The sequence below is a fragment of the Chelonia mydas genome, chromosome 8 (genome assembly GCF_015237465.2).
Source record: "Chelonia mydas isolate rCheMyd1 chromosome 8, rCheMyd1.pri.v2, whole genome shotgun sequence".
Classification (NCBI taxonomy): Eukaryota; Metazoa; Chordata; order Testudines; family Cheloniidae; genus Chelonia; species Chelonia mydas.
Window position 1 is genome coordinate 54,209,568 of NC_057854.1, and position 14,019 is coordinate 54,223,586.

The following is a 14,019-nucleotide window of genomic DNA, read 5'->3' on the forward strand; positions in this document are numbered from 1 at the left end:
TGCAGCAGGTTGCAATAATGCTGATCCCTTGTTCTGACTGTCAGTTTATTGAGCTAACCTTGTCTTGTGTTAGTGTTGAAACCATGGTTTAAATTGTTGATTAAAATGTACTGGCACTATTGCTAACTAAGCCTGGAAATCATAAGCTAAATAAAAAGGAGGTAGCAAAGGGCAGATGTTCACTTACTTAGGGTATGTCTACACTACGAAATTAGGTTGAATTTATAGAAGTCGGTTTTTTAGAAATCGTTTTTATATAGTCGATTGTGTGTGTCCCCACACAAAATGCTCTAAGTGCATTAAGTGCATTAACTCAGCGGAGTGCTTCCACAGTACCGAGGCTAGCGTCGACTTCCGGAGCGTTGCACTGTGGGTAGCTATCCCGCAGTTCCCGCCACCCATTGGAATTCTGGGTTGAGATCCTAATGCCTGATTGGGCAAAAAACATTGTCGCAGGTGGTTCTGGGTACATGTCTTCAGGCTCTCCCTCCGTCCGTGAAAGCGCCTTTTTTCCTGAGTTACCTGTGCAGACGCCATACCACAGCAAGCATGGAGCCCGCTCAGCTCACTGTCACCTTATGTCTCCTGGGTGCTGGCAGACACGGTATTGCATTGCTACACAGCAGCAGCAACCCGTTGCCTTGTGGCAGCAGACGGTGCAACAAGCCTGAAAACCATCGTCATCATGTCTGAGGTGCTCCTGGCTGCCTCGGTAAGGTCGGTCAGGAGCGCCTGGGCAGACATGGGCGCAGGGACTAAATTAGGAGTGACTCGACCAAGTCATTCTCTTTAGTCCTGCAGGCAGTCCTATTGTACCATCTTATGGTGAGCAGCCAGGAGATGTGAATGGCTAGCAGTCCTATTGCCCCATCTTCTGCCGAGCAGCCAGGAGATGTGGATGGCTTGCAGTCCGACTGCACCGTCTGCTGCCAGCCGAAGATGTAAAAGATAGATGGAGTGGATCAAAACAAGAAATAGACCAGATTTGTTTTGTATTCATTTGCTTCCCCCTCCCTCCCTCCCTCCCTCCATGAAATCAATGGCCGACAATCGTTTTGGTGAGGTCTGTCAGGGGCACCTTGAAAACTGTAATGGAGATTCAGTCCTGCCTGAAATACCAGAGTGGGGGGGGATAGCTTGCGGGTTGAGCATTGGCCTGCTAAACCCAGGGTTTTGAGTTCAATGCTTGAGGGGGCCATTCTGTGTGACAGTTGTTTTTGTTTCTCCTTGATGTAAAGCCACCCCCTTTGTTGATTTTAATTCCCTGTAAGCCATGTCATCAGTCGCCCCTCCCTCCGTCAGAGCAATGGCAGACAATCGTTCCGTGCCTTTTTTCTGTGCAGACGCCATACCATTGCAAACATGGAGCCCGCTCAGATCACTTTGGGAATTAGGAGCACATTAAACACCACGCGCATTATCCAGCAGTATATGCAGCACCAGAACCTGGCAAAGCGAAACCGGGCGAGTAGGCGACATCAGCGCGGTCACGTGAGTGATGAGGACATGGACACAGACTTCTCTCAAAGCACAGGCACTGGCAATGTGGGCATCATGGTGCTAATGGGGCAGGTTCATGCGGTGGAACGCCGATTCTGGGCCCGGGAAACAAGCACAGACTGGTGGGATCACATAGTGTTGCAGGTCTGGGACGATTCCCAGTGGCTGTGAAACTTTTGCATGCGTAAGGGCACTTTCATGGAACTTTGTGACTTGCTCTCCCCTGCCCTGAGGCACAATAATACCAAGATGAGAGCAGCCGTCACAGTTGAGAAGTGAGTGGCCATAGCCCTGTGGAAGCTTGCAACGCCAGACAGCTACCGGTCAGTCGGGAATCAATTTGGAGTGAGCAAATCTACTGTGGGGGCTGCTGTGATGCAGGTAGCCAGCGCAATCAAAGATCTGCTGATATCAAGGGTAGTGACCCTGGGAAATGTGCAGGTCATAGTGGATGGCTTTGCAGCAATGGGATTCCCTAACTGTGGTGGGGCCATAGACGGAACCCATATCCCTATCTTGGTACCAGAGCACCAAGCCGGCGAGTACATAAACCACAAGGGATACTTTTCAATAGTGCTGCAAACACTGGTGGATCACAAGGGACATTTCACCAACATCAACGTGGGATGGCCGGGAAGGGTACATGACGCTCGCATCTTCAGGAACTCTAGTCTGTTTCAAAAGCTGCAGGAAGGGACTTTATTCCCACACCAGAAAATAACCATTGGGGATGTTGAAATGCCTATAGTTATCCTTGGAGACCCAGCCTACCCCTTAATGCCATGGCTCATGAAGCCATACGCAGGTAGCCTGGACAGTAGTCAGGAGCTGTTCAACTACAGGCTGCGCAAGTGCAGAATGGTGGTAGAATGTGCATTTGGACGTTTAAAAGCCTGGTGGCGCAGTTTACTGACTCAGTTAGACCTCAGCAAAACCAATATTCCCACTGTTATTACTGCTTGCTGTGCGCTCCACAATATCTGTGAGAGTAAGGGGAAGACGTTTTTATAGAACAATGGGTACACTCTTTCACGGTAAACCTTGCTGTTAACATTACATACATAGCACACGTGCTTTCGTTCCAAGGTCTCATTTTGTCTCCCCCCACCACGTGGCTAGCCCCTCCATCCCCGCTGTTAGCCACGGGGAGTGGGGAGGAACATTTCTGTTCAGCCACAGGCAAATAGCCGAGCAGGAATGGGCACCTCTGAATGTCCCCTTAAGAAAAGCACCCTATTTCAACCAAGTGACCACGAATGATATCACTCTCCTGAGGATAACACAGAGAGATAAAGAACGGATGTTGTTTGAACACCAGCAAACATACGCTGCAATGCTTTATTCTACAATGATTCCCGAGTACGTGCTACTGGCCTGGAGTGGTAAAGTGTCCTACCATGGTGGACGGAATAAGGCTGCCCTCCCCAGAAACCTTTTGCAAAGGCTTTGGGAGTACATCCAGGAGAGCCGCGAATGCCAGGGCAAATTAATCATTAAACATGCTTACTTTTAAACCATGTATACTATTTTAAAAGGTACACTCACCAGAGGTCCCTTCTCCGCCTGGCGGGTCTGGGAGGCAGCCTTGGGTGGGTTCAGCGGGTACTAGCTCCTGGTCCAGGGTGAGAAACAGTTCCAGACTGTCGGGAAAACCGGTTTCTCCGCTTGCTTGCTGTGAGCGATCTACAACCTCCTCCTCATCATCTTCCTCGTCCCCAAACCTGCTTCCATGTTGCATCCATCTTCATTGAAGGAGTCAAACAACACGGCTGGTGTAGGGGTGGCTGAACCCCCTAAAATGGCATGCAGCTCATCATAGAAGCGGCATGTTTTGGGCTCTGACCCGGAGTGGCCGTTTGCCTCTCTGGCCTTCTGGTAGGCTTGCCTCATCTCCTTAAGTTTCACACGGCACTACTTCGGGTTCCTGTTATGGCCTCTGTCCTTCATGCCCTGGGAGATTTTGACAAATGTTTTGGCATTTCGAAAACTGGAACGTAGTTCTGATAGCACGGATTCCTCTCCCCATACAGCGATCAGATCCCGTACCTCCCATTTGGTCCATGCTGGAGCTCTTTTGCGATTCTGGGACTCCATCATGGTCACCTCTGCTGATGAGCTCTGCATGGTCACCTGCAGCTTGCCATGCTGGCCAAACAGGAAATTGAAATTCAAAAGTTCATGGGCCTTTTCCTGTCTACCTGGCCAATGCATCTGAGTTGAGAGTGCTGTCCAGAGCAGTCACAATGGAGCACTCTGGGATAGCTCACGGAGGCCAAGTGCACTGCTGGTAGGACTCAATCACCATGAGACAAAACTTAAAAGGGAAATGACCTGGCTGAGTCACTCCCATGTTTGCCCAGGCGCCCCGACCTCATCGAGGTTGGTTAAAAGAGCACCTAAGACTACGTCGATGATGGCTACCAGTCATACTGCACTGTCTGCTGTCAAAAGGCAATAAACTGCTGCTGTGTAGCAATGCAGTACCGCGTCTGCCAGCACCCAGGAGACATACGGTGACGGTTAGCTGAGTGGGCTCCATGCTTGCCGTGGTATGGCATCTGCACAGGTAACTCAAGAAAAAAGGCGCAAAACGATTGTCTGCCCTTGCTTTCACGGAAGGAGGGAGGGAAGGGGGGCCTGACAATATGTACCCAGAACCACCCGCGACAATGTTTTAGCCCCATCAGGCCCTGGGATTTCTACCCAGAATTCAAATGGGCGGCGGAGACTGCGGGAACTGTGGGATAGCTACCCACAGTGCAACGCTCCGGAAGTTGACAGTTGCCTCGGTACTGTGGACACACTCCGCTGACTACATGCACTTAGAGCATTTGTGTGGGGACACACACAATCGACTGTATAAAAACGCTTTCTACAAAACTGACTTCTATAAATCTGACATAATTTTGTGGTGTAGACATACCCTGAGAAGAACCTGTGGATTTTAGCCCATATGGTCCCTTGGCTCTGCCATGTTCCCTATTTACTGCAGACCAACAGCTGTGTCCACCAGCGTACTACATCTGAGTGTCTAATTGTCAAATTAAATTTAACATCCCTGTGGCAGAGAGAACACCACAGCGGCCCAACACTATAGCATTTAATTTCAGAAAGGGGAACTACATAAAAATGAGGAGGTTAGTTAAACAGAAATTAAAAGGTACAGCACCAAAAGTAAAATCCCTGCAAACTACATGGAAACATTTTAAAAACACCATAATAGAGGCTCAACTTAAATGTATACCCCAAATTAATAAACATAGTAAGAGAACCAAAAAAGCACCACCATGGCTAAACAACAAAGTAAAAGAAGCAGTGAGAGGCAAAAAGGCATCCTTTAAAAAGTGGAAGCTAAATCCTAATGAGGAAAATAGGAGCATAAACTCTGGCAAATGAAGTGTAAAAATATAATTAGGAAGGCCAAAAAAGAATTTGAAGAACAGCTAGCCAAAGAATCAAAAAGTAATAGCAAAAAATTTAAGTACAGCAGAAGCAGGAAGCCTGCTAAACAACCAGTGGGGCCACTGGACGATCGAGATGATAAAGGAGCACTCAAGGACGATAAGGCCATTGCAGAAAAACAAAATGAATTCTTTGCATCGGTCTTCATGGTTGAGAATGTGAGGCAGATTCCCAAACCTGAGCCATTCTTTTTAGGTGACAAATCTGAGGAATTGACCCAGATTAAGGTGTCATTAGAGGAGGTTTTGGAACAAATTGATAAACTAAACAGTAATAATTCACCAGGCCCAGATAGTATTCACCCAAGAGTTCTGAAGGAACTCAAATGTGAAATTGCAGTACTACTAACTGTCGTCTGTAACCTATCATTTAAATCAGCTTCTGTACCAAATGACTGGAGGATAGCTAATGTGACGCCAATTTTTTAAAATGGCTCCAGAGGTGATCCCAGGAATTACAGGCCTGTAAGCCTGACTTCAGGCAAACTGCTTGAAACTATAATAAGGAACAATATTGTCAGACACATAAATGAACATAATTTGTTGGGGAATAGTCAACATGGTTTTTGTAAAGGGAAATCATGCCTCAACAATCTACTAGAATTCTTTGAGGGGGTCAACAAGCATGTGGACAAGGGGGATCCGGTGGATATAGTGTATTTAGATTTTCAGAAAGCCTTTGACAAGATCCTCACCAAAGGCTCTTAAGCAAAGTAAACAGTCCTGGGATAAGAGGGAAGGTTCTCTCATGGATTGGTAACTGGTTAAAAGATAGGAAACAAAGGAGAGGAATAAATGGTCAGTTTTCAGAATGGAGAGAGGTAAATAGTGGTGTCTCCCAGGGGTCTGTACTGGGCCCAGTCCTATTTAACATATTCATAAATGATCTGGAAAAAGGGGTAAACAGTGAGGTGGCAAAATTTGCAGATGATACAAAACTACTCAAGATAGTTAAGTCCCAGGCAGACTGTGAAGAGCTACAAAAGGATCTCACAAAATGGGCAGATGAAGTTAAGTGTTGATAAATGCAAAGTAATGCACATTGGAAAGCACAATCCCAACTATACGTATAAAATGATGAGGTCTAAATTAGCTGTTACTACTCAAGAATGATCTTGGATTCATTGTGGAAAGTTCTCTGAAAACATCCACTCGATGTGCAGCAGCAGTCAAAAAAGTGAACAGAATGTTGGGAATCATTAAGAAAGGGATAGATGATAAGACAGAAAATATCGTATTGCCTCTCTGTAAATCCATGGTACACTCATATCTTGAATACTGCGTGCAGATGTGGTCACCCCATCTCAAAAAAGATATATTGGACTTGGAAAAGGTTTGGAAAAGGGCAACAAAAATTATTGGGGTACGGAATGGCTGCCATATGAGGAGAGATAAATAAGACTGAGACTTTTCAGCTTGGAAAATAGATGACTAAGGGGTGATAGAGGGCTATAAAATCATGACTGGTATGGAGAAAGTAAATAAGGAAGTGTTGTTTACTCCTTCTCAGAACACAAGAACTAGGGGTCACCAAATGAAATTAATAGGCAGCAGGTTTAAAAGAAACAAAAGGAAGTATTTCTTCACACAACGCACGGTCAACTGTGGAACTCCTTGCCAGAGGATGTTGTGAAGGCCAAGACTATAACAGGGTTCAAAAAAGAACTGGATACGTTCATGGAGGTTAGGTCCATCAATTGCTATTAGCCAGGATGGACAGGGATGGTGTCCCTAGCCGTTGTTTGCCAGAAGCTGGGAACGTGCAACGGGGGATGGATCACTTGATGATTACCTGTTCCGTTCATGCCCTCTGGGGCACCTGGCATTGCCACTGTCAGAATATAGGATACTGATCTAGATGGACCTTTGGTCTGACCAAGTATGGCCGTTCTTATGTTCTTAAAGTGTTCCAGAATTAAGGCCCCAGCCCAGTAAATCATTTAAGCATAGATAGTTCCTGTGAAGTAAATGAAACTACTGGCATGAGTGTAAGGTTTTGCAGGACTGAAATCAATGAAGCCAGTTTCACTCTCAGGTTGTTAGTATCGCACTGTTTGGAGGGTTTATTTGTTTAAACATAACTATGTTTTGACAAATATTTTTTGAAAGTGTTTATTGGTCTTATGTCAACAGACTTTGTACAAACTTTGGGGGCCAGAAGTGGGTTGATGTCCCTTTTAAACATTTGTCCAATTTGTAATTAGGCAACATGTTTTCTTCTAGTGAGCTGTAGCAATTTTTGCTTAGAAACAATAGCACTATCATTTTTCTGGTTCACTTTTACCTTGTAAGTGAAATTAAACATTCTCTTCACAACTGTAATTGTCAGTAGTTCCTCCAGCCACTAGTATCAATTAGTTGCAAATTGCTCACTTGTAAGATTATTCTTAAAAAGGCATATATTGTAACTTAAGCTACTTCAAATATTAAACTTCCTGAAACTGGTAAGTTGGTTAGCATCCAAATAGAAACTTATTTTTAACAAGTCAGTAATTACTGTTTATACCACTCAATTCGCTTGTGTTCATGTGTTCAAAGTTGCAATAGTCTAATATAGTTTGCAGAAGTCTAGTTATTTCTTAGAGTGGGAGAGGGAGGGCTCTGAGGTCAATTAGTCTTAAATATGAAATGTTAAAAACAGACTTGTAGACTGCCCTGCAGGATCCTCTGCCAAAATAAGGAGAGTGACTTTTTATCATGTGCAATAAGGACAGTGACTATTTTTATCATATGTGAATTTAACCTTCCTCTGTTGCCTCATTCTACCCAAATTTGAAAACTAAAGCTAAAGCTAGATCAAGGGCATAGTGCTTGGGACTGGAAGGGCTGACTTTTCACGGACACACGGGCCCAAGGTCTATCCATCTCTCCGATTTCAAGGCAGTCATCTGGGAGCAGTGTTTGGTGTAATGCTTGCTTGCCTGGCTGGATGCTCTGCTGCACTGACTGCAATACTGTAGAGAACTTTTCTGTTGGTTGTCGTGAGTAAGGGGACTCTTGTTTCCAGCACACGTTTGGGTGAAGTGCTGATTTCTGTGTACAGAGACTAACATACATTAATTCTCCAGCCCTGACTTGCCCCTTCACATGCTTGGAGGGGGAGGAAGCTGTTCAGTTTGGTCAAGCTTCTGCTGAATTATTCATCCAGGAGCTATAAAGGATAGATTCAAAACCTTCAGCTTCCATGGTATGGAAAGATTATGGCTTATTTCAGCTAATTGGAGCCCTGTGCCATATATTACAAACTGCTCACAGCACTCATTGTTTTGTCTTTGCTTTTCAGACTTTTTTGCAAAGAGAATTTTTAATAGAAATAAACTTTATCTTCATCTCCCTATTTGTCTTGTTGCACTGGCTGCCCGTGTCCAGATTCCTGTAAGGTCTGTCCTGCTCGTTTTGAGGATTTCCCTGAATATGCCTTGGGCAGCTAACCAGTTCTTCAGTTGCCTGGCATCTACTGCTTCTTTCTCTGGCTCTCTCCAAAAAGAGAGAGCATGCACACTCCACCCTGCCCTCCAAAAGGACACTGTTAACTTGAAATCTAATTAGCAGTAAATGAGTTTAAAAATAGTCTCAGGCATTATACCTGCCCCTTCAATTAAGAATTGTGCCGACTGCTGTCATGGCTACGAATATTCCAGAAGTGCATTAAATGAAGAGACCTAGTATCTGTCGTGTGATGACACGTGAGCCTCCCCTGCTATTTGTAATTTTACTACCGTGTTTTCCTAGTGTGTGAAAGACCCACGCGACAGGAGAAACTGCTGAATGCAAAGTGCTGTCACATACGCGAGCTGGGGAAATGCTTTTGTCTAACCTCAGTGATGAGGATTTTTTCTCTTTCTTGTAATAACAATAGGTAAAATATTTTCACACAAATGTGAAATTGAAAAAAATCAGTGGTGTCTCTTTCTATTGGGTTAGTGATCAAAGGACTGGATTGCAGCATGAGTGGTTGTTTTGGGTAAACTGTTAAGCAGGAGAGTGTGGCCTATGGGCTATAATTCATGATTGGGAATTGAGATCTGGGTAGTACTCCTGCGTCTGTCATGTAACCTCAGTTGATGGCTCTATAAAATGGAGAGAATATCTACTTCACAGGTGTTGGGCTTAGTTCGAAGCTTTAAGGGCATGTCTACATTGCAGCCCAAGCTCTGGGACCTTCCCACCTCGCGGGATCCTAGAACTCGGGCTGCAGCTCAAGCCCGAACATCTACACCACAATTAAACAGCTCCTTAACCTGAGTCAACTGGCATGGGCCAGTTGTGGGTGTTTAACTGCAGCTTAGACATACCCTAAAATCCTCTGCCTGGGAGGTGGTTTAGAAATGTAAACTATTAAATGTGTTATTTTATATAGCAATATCTTTTTCATGATAAAATCCAGTTAATCTTGTACAAAGTAGATTGAAAGTATACTTGATGGGGGTTTTGTGTGCAAATTTAAGGCCTAATTCTGGTCACGCTGACCTCAATAGGAGTAGGATCTGGTTTGCTATGAGCATGCAAAATCCCAGGCATGAATTTTAGAAGCAGAGTTCAAGTTACCCTGAAAATTTGGTCGCTTAAATCTAAGAAGAGGGGAAACACTTCTTTTACAAGAAACACTGATGTCATTTGTGGGATTATCTTTATTGCTTTGTGGGATTATTTGCATGAGAGTGAATTTTCAGTACATCTTCACTCTTGCAGTGCTTCAGGTTCTCCTAGTTTTTCTGTCCCTGGATTTTTCCCATCCCAGTGCTTCTACTGAAATTGAGATCTGTTGCTGGTGAAACCCCAAACCTTAGCAGCCTCTCTTGTAACATTCAATGACTTTTCCTCATTTAAAAAAAAAAAAAGAAACTTGCAGGATATTTTAGCTCAGCAGACTTCCCACTGTGCTCCCAGCAGCACAAATGCTTGATTGTTCTATAAGCTCTCTTGGGGCTCCAACTGCCTTTCAGTTTTACTAGGCAGTCACTGGCATGAATCCCTTGAAGGTGGCATGTGTAAGGGTATCTGTTGTCGCTGAACCTCTGGATGAACAGGGCTATTCTGGAGCCTCAGGCACCAAGTTAATTATGTATTGTAGTCCACAATTTCATTTTGGCAAGATGGCGTAAAACACTGTAATAATTTTGCTATTGTATACGTGCTTCATTTACAAGACTGCATTCACTAATAAGTGGCGTTTATTAGGACAGTGCATGCTTCAGAGCAAAACAGAAGTCATGATTTATGATTCTAAGTTCTTCCAAAACCATCACAGGATGTCCCCATCGTGAGTTAAGTTTCTTGGTATACAAGCCTGATGTTTGGAGTTTTTAATGCTGACATGTCAACAGTGACAACAGGGACCAGCTAAAGTTGCTCATAAAGAGCAAAAAATTCAACCTCCCTCTTGCTGCAGGTTAACCACAGCTCTGTTGGCTTTGAACTTTTAGCTACACCTTATTGAAATCTGGTAGTGGATTATATTGAGCTTTTTAAAGTTAAAAATGAGGTTGACAAAGGGTGCTTCTACAGCTCCATTGGGGAGAAGTGACTGGCTTACAACTTCTGTCAGACTGTTATGTTAACTTTTAATGAGTAGGAATTTCTGTGTTCTTTTGCAACATCAGTCATTCTGCAAGTAACTTGTGTGTCCTAGAACTAAGTGAGCTTTATTTTTGGGAGGAGAGTTTGGTCCAAAACAGCCAGGACATCTGAAGGCTGTAAGGCCCAGTGCACAGGGTCTGTTAACTCTCTTATGTCCTTTGAAGAAGATAATGAGAAATAATAGCTGTAGGTAATGACCAGCTATACACAGTGCATGCCATCAGCATTGTACCATTGATACTGATGTATACTTAGGTGATCAGTAAAGATGGAAAGACTGGATATTGTAACACACAGTCTGCATGATGACTGATGCGTGTGGAAGGGGGAATCAGGAATACAGTGGAAATGAAGACAGCCTTTTGGCACTGGTTCAGATTAAAATAGTAGCATAGTCAACATTCTGGGCCCTGTTGGTCCTGGGGGATGGATCATTTTTTGGGGTACCCAAATAAGCAATGCAGGATTCAGCGCTAAGGAATTAAACCATTAGCTTTAAAGTTTGGGCCCTCGTCTTGAGGAGCTGAGCATCCTCGGTTTCCTTCAGTCTCACTGGGAACAACCTTTGAGGCTGCTCAGTGCTTCACAAGACTGGTCTCTGCTGCTGAGAATGTTGAGGAATGGAGGCAGTTGGAAATGCTCTGATGAGGTAGAGCAGGGAGCAATACTCCAGAATTTAATTCTCCATTCTTCAAGAATTGTTTAAGGTTACCAGGCCCTGGAGAGAGATCAGGGTATATCTTGAGCACCCGTCTACAATCCGTGGGGAAGAACTATTTCTGGCTATTAAGTTGGGACTACTCTTTGCTCTTTCCGTCAGAGGAGAAGGACATGGGAAATAAGCAAAATGCAAATATGGGAAACAGTTCCCCCCTATGAAGTTACTGGGTGATGTTCTCTGGCCTGTATTGTGCAAAAGGTCTGAATAGATTATGATAATGGACCTTTCTGGCATTAAAATCTGTGAATCTTCCCTGCTAGGAGTCAAGAATGAACTGGATACAGGTACTGAGCTATGCTTTCAATCCAGTGTGTGGTTTTTCAGGTGAAGTTGGAGGCACATTGGAAGACCTACAGGGGGAAGCCTGCAACACCATAGGCTATGCTGTGGATAATTGAGCTCCTTTATCCCCCATGCTTGTAATATTCTACTTTTCCTAGAAGAAAAGGCCATCTGTATACAAGTGGTTTCAGTTAGAGATGTTTATGGAAGCAGAAACCCCTCATATCAGCGAAACCTTAACAGGAGGTAGTGCTTTGCCTTTTTCTATTATCTATGCTGTAGTCAGATTCTTTGAATAAGTGGACTAGTTCATACTGCTCTCTTTTCATAGGCTCTTAAATTATTGAAATGAAGGCTTATTAGCTCTGCCAGATCTGGCAAAGAAAAATATCTAGTAATATTTCTGAAGGCCAAAATGCAGAAAGGACATCTGGAGAGAGGCTGCGTCAGTTTTTGGCATTTCTTTACTTAGGGGCAACGATCCTTTTGAAGTAGAAAATACTTTTTGTTGTATCTACATTATTAAAAAAAAATAGTGCAGTGTTTATCAGTCTCTTTGTTCATTGCAGATCTGATGTACAGTAAAGTCACAGTGCAAATCCAGATAAACATCTATCGCAGTCTCATTATCTTCCTACCTGCTCTTATGAATGACTACGGCTGATAAGGAACTTAATAAAAAATGCTGTATGTGATCCCAACAATGATGCCTTGAAGGGAAACAGGAAACACATGCGTCTGCAGACTTCCTGAATTCCAGGGCTTATTCCTTTTAAAAGCTCTCCTCCAGATAATCTCCAACAGTGCTGCATTGCATTACAGTGTATAGCAACTAGATGTATCTTCCACAAGATTCAACAGGCTCCTTTTGGCCCTGTCTGCATTAGGAAAACGACCTGTTCCAATGATGGGCCCCCCTGGAGTATCTTAAGCCATGATTGAAATGGTTTGTCTGGTAATATTGATCATGTTATAGAATGGCCCAGTTGCTGAAAATGTCATGAAATTGAGCAAAGGGGGTCTTAGACAATCGGGGTGGGGTGGGAATGCTAACACTAAGGCCTGTTAGGATGAGGAATATCGTCCCTATGGGAGTTGGATGGTGACAAGCCCACGGATTGTCTAATCTAGTTTTAAATGATTCAGACTACTCAAGAATAAACATTAAGGAGCTCCTTCTGTGTTTTGAGGTAAAGACCACTCTAACCAACAGCACATGCTTCAATCTAGTCCCAGGGCTACTCTTAAAATGAGTATGAGTTTAAATTACGTGGGTCTTGAAATTCCTCTTGCAGCCATCTACCACCATCCTGCATAATCTATATTCTCAGGAGGGAGACCATCCTATAAGTCTTGCCAGGGGTGGTATTTCTCTAACAGGACTCCGCGCACTACAAAATTATGTTACCCTAAGTTCCGTCAGCATACAGCCATTGCCGTAGTTAAATTGCTTTTGCATGTTCACACTACGCTCCTTGTGTTGGCGGTGCACGTCCTCACCAGGAGCACTTGTACCGACTGTACTGTCAAGTGTGGGGCATTGGAGGACAGCTTCTGAAAGCCAATTACAGCTGATGTCTGTGTGACGGGTTGGGTCACAGAAACCACCTTGGGACTGCCACCTGCTGTGCTAAGACTATCTCTAAGCCCACTTTCCCTGGGAGCTTGGAACTTCAGTTCCTTGCCCGGTTATGCCAGACACGCTAGACTACTACAAACACAGACTCAGGTCTGAATCACGTCCCTCAAAAGCTGCAGGCTTAACTGAAAACCGCTTAAGAAGTGCTCCTGTCTCCAACACCCAGATACCCAGTTCCCAATGGGATCCAAACCTCAAATAAATCTGTTTTACTCTGTGTAAAGCTTATACAGGCTAAGCTCATAAATTGTTCGCCCTCTATAACACTGATAGAGAGAGATGCACAGCTGTTTACTCCCTCAGGTATTAATACTTGCTCTGGGTTAATTAATAAGTAAAAAGTGATTTTATTAAATATAAAAAGTAGGATTTAAGTGGTTCCAAATAATAACAGACAGAACAAAGTAAATTACCAAGCAAAATAAAACACACAAGTCTAAGCCTAATACAGTAGGAAACTAAATGCAGAAAATCTCACCTTCAGAGATGTTCCAGTAAGCATCTTTGACAGACTAGACTCCTTCCTAGTCTGAGTCCAGCAATCACTAACACCCCTGTAGTTACTGTCCTTTGTTCCAGTTTTTTTCAGGCATCTCTTGGGGGTGGAGACGCTATCCATTGAGCCAGATGAAGACAAAATGGAGGGGCTTCCAGGGGCTTATATAGTCTTTCTCTTGTGGGTGGAAACCCCTCTTCTCCTGTGTAAAATCCCCTCAACAAGATGGAGTTTTGCAGTCGCCTGGACAGGTCACATGTTCATGCATGACTCAGTTCTTTACAGGCCGACGCCATTGTTTACATGTTAGTTTGAAGGTTCCCAGGAAAGCTCAGATGTG

General features: G+C 44.0%; 1 protein-coding gene across 1 annotated transcript in view; it reads left to right on the forward strand.

Annotated features, from left to right (window-relative positions):
* The window catches only part of TSEN15 (tRNA splicing endonuclease subunit 15), a 31,094-nt gene that overhangs the window by 6,700 nt on the left and 10,375 nt on the right, over window positions 1-14,019 (forward strand). The gene's annotated exons all lie outside the window — the stretch shown is intronic.